Source organism: Phoca vitulina, unplaced genomic scaffold, assembly GCF_004348235.1.
Source record: "Phoca vitulina isolate PV1807 unplaced genomic scaffold, GSC_HSeal_1.0 scaffold30, whole genome shotgun sequence".
In the NCBI taxonomy this organism is placed as follows: domain Eukaryota; kingdom Metazoa; phylum Chordata; class Mammalia; order Carnivora; family Phocidae; genus Phoca; species Phoca vitulina.
The window spans coordinates 6,137,302-6,140,808 of record NW_022589733.1 but is presented as its reverse complement, the minus strand read 5'-3'; the positions used below and the strand labels follow the sequence as shown (position 1 = coordinate 6,140,808).

Genomic DNA, 3,507 nt, shown 5'->3' with positions numbered 1-3,507 from the left:
GGGCTATCTTCTTTGTGTTTCTCCTGCTATCACGGTGTCTAGAACAGAGTAGGACTCTAATATATATGTTTAATGGTGAACTAATTGTACCGAAACCATCTTCTTCTACCTCTCTGACTCATGTGCTCAGAAAAGGTCAGTTTTACAGCAAGTGGGGAGTTATGAGCTCTGCACCAATGGGGCTCAGTCAGACAGGGAAGAGGGGAGGTTGTATTCTCTGTTATGTGCAGACTGATTTCTTAGGACTTTCGGGATTCTCATGGATGGAAACTTTTCCTTGTTACCTCCTAATAGTGACACCTTTGCCTAGAACTTCATCTCAGTCAGGATACTTTTGGTTCAAGGTTAAAGAAAACAACTTGAGATTACTTAAGTAGGAGGGGGGATTTATTGAAAGGAGACTGGCTTATCCATGGAGCACAAGGGCCTCAGGGTAAACCATGTTCAGGGAGTAGAAAACCGTGAGGGACTCAGGCCACCATGTCTTCTTCTCTTGCATCTCTACTTTTCTGTCTCTGCAGATATTCCTTTTCTGTTTCTCCAACTGCAAGGCCCAAGATGATCAAGCCATAATTTCTAGGATTTCCCCCTCTTCCCAAATCTTTGCTATTATTTATAGACCTAAGCAAAACTCTCTAGCTGCGTCCAGGTCATAATTCCAAATTTCTTGGGAAAAGCCTTTATTTGCCCACATGAGGCCAAGTGTCCATTTGTGCTTGGATTAACTATGGTTAGGGCCTCCTAATATTAGTTAGGGTTCCTAGCATTAGTATTATAGAATACTAACATGAGTGTCAGAGTAGTTATAGGCCAAGTGTAGTTCTTGTAGACAGTCTGGAGGGAGATGTGTGTGCATGTGTGTGAGCTGGCAGACTCTAACCAGTATCTATGAGAGGTGTGTTTGTCAACTTTACTATGAAAACAAACAACCCCCCAATCTCAATGACTTATGACAATAAACATTTACATCTCACTTTACATGTGCTGTGGCTCTGTGCCATGTGTCTTCGCAGCCAGGACTCAGGTGGAAGGAGCAGCCCTTATCTGGGAAATGTCTTTCTTGTCACAAAGAGAAAAGAACAAGAGGCTGAGCCAAACTATGCACCTGCTCCCAAAGCTTCCTCTTGGAAGTGGCTTGGCTGGAGTCTGCTTACAGTCCATTGGCCAAAGAAGTCCCAGGGCCAAGTGTAACAATGAGGCAAGGAGTGCACACCACCTCCAGGAAGGCTGGGCAGGTCACTTGTCAGGCGCTGGGATCCTCTACCAGGGCAGGGCACAACTAAGTGTGAACAACAACAGTGGGACACAGCAGGTTTTAATAATGGGAACAATAATTGACCTTTAGCAAATCTTTAAAATGAGCTAGACACTGTGCTAAGAGGTTTATGCAAATTACCTCATTTAATTATCCCAATAACCTTATGAAGTAACCACTGTTGCCCTCACTTTATTGAGTAGAAAATGCCAGCTTACAGAGGTTAAACAACTTGCCTCCTGCCACAGCTCATAAGTGGGACTGCCCAGATCCCACTGGGATGCTCCCAGGGGATGTCACCTGTATCAGTTTCCTGTGGCTGCCGTAACAGATTGCCACCAATGTAGTGGCTTTAAACAACACACATCTAGCTCTTATTCAGTGGTCATGGCATGTGGCACCATGAGCAGCAAAGTCTCCCGTGACACCCTATACAAGGTGGTGCAGGAAATCCTGCATGGGAACCAGTACAAATGCCCGTGGTTTTTGAAGATGCTGGAGATGGTGGAGCTGCAGAACAGCTTGAAGAGCTATGACTCTCAGAAAGACAAATGCTTCTTGGGCACCGTCAGGCTTAAGTCCACTCCCCACCCCAAGTTCTCCATATGTGTTTTGGGGGGCCAGCAGTGCTGTGATGAGGCCAAGGCTGTGGATATTCCCCACATGGACATTGAGGCACTGAAGAAACTCAACAAGAATAAAAAATGAGTTAAGAAGCTGACCAAGAAGTATGATGCCTTTTTGGCTTCAGAATCTCTGATCAAGCAGAGCCCATGAATCCTGGACTCAGGACCGAATAAGGCTGTCAAGTTCCATTCCTTGCTGACCCTCAATGAGAACATGGTGGCCAAAGTGGATGAAGTGAAGTCCATGGTCAAATTCTCAGATGAAGAAGGTGCTGTGTCTGGCAGTGGCCGTTGGCCACATGAAGATGACAGATGATGAGCTCACGTACAACATCCACTTAGCTGTTAATTTCCTGGTGTCATTGCTCAAGAAGAATTGGCAGAACATCAAGAGCACCATGGGCAATTCCCAGCACCTGTACCAAGGCACAGCTTAATAAACCTTGGTGCTACCAAAAAAACAGAAGCAGAAAACCAAACCAAACCAAACCCACATCTGTTATCATACAGTTCTGAAGTCCGACCTGGGTCTCACTAGGCTCAAATCAGGGTTGCAGTCATTTTCAGAGGTTCTAGGGGAGAATCCATTTCCTCCCATTTTCCAACTTCTAGAAGCTGCCCCCATTCCTTGATGTGTGTCCCCTTCCTCCATCTCCAAGGTCCACAGTGGTGAGGTGAGTCCTTCTCACATATTACTCCAACCCTGCTTCCATTGTCACATCTACTTCCTTGACTTTCTCCTCTGCCTCTCTTCCACTTTTAAGGTCCCTTGCAATTACATTGAGTGCACCCAGATAATCCAGGATTATCTCTCCAAATTTAGGTCCTTAATCATATCTGCAAAGTTTCTTTGCCATGTATGGTGACCTATTCATGGGTTCTGGAGATTAGGATGTGGACATCCTTGGGAGACTATTATTCTGCCTACCACACACACCCTTCCTTTGGTGCTGTATGTGGCCTCCAAGAAACCCCTGAAAAAGGGACAAAGATAACCATCCCTCCCACTCTCATTTTCACTGATTTTTCCCATAACTGAAGAGCAATGGTGCTTATGCACAAATAAAGAGAGAAAGAATAATTCAGGGAATCGATGTAGAGCTCAAAGCTGACCATCTATTTGTTAGTTGTGTAGGAGAGAGAGCCTATAGCTGGCTCTTAAAGTAGAAAATCCAACTTAGTTCATTACTAGTGTTCCTGGCATGATGCCATAATTAATATATGGTAACAATATTACTAAGAACAAAAACATACAATTATGCCCTTAAAAATGTCAACATGAAAAGTAAACTTAATAAAAGATAGGCACAGAAACATATATAACAGATTATCCTTAATAATGAAATTATTTATGATCAAACATTTATACTTAATTTCAGTTCAATTCTAAAATAGTCACAGTAATGTCATGATTAAATATTAATGCTAGCAGAAACAACCTAATTGGGAGGTTATTAAAGCTTCAAATTAAGTTTCTTTTTCTTTTCCTAACCAAAAAGTTCTGCCTAGAAGGGCATCAGGGGATTTCCAGCACATGTGTTTTATTCACATTGATTTGCTGGGCTGAGAGAGGGACTGCGTCAGGAGAGGTTAAGCCCAAAGTCCCAGGCAATATAATGAGACATT

The 3,507-nt window shown here is 43.4% G+C and overlaps 1 pseudogene; it reads left to right on the top strand.

Moving 5' to 3' along the window:
• The first annotated feature begins 1,657 nt into the window (after window positions 1-1,657).
• Window positions 1,658-2,328, top strand: LOC116644707 (annotated as a pseudogene).
• Window positions 2,329-3,507: the final 1,179 nt, after the last annotated feature.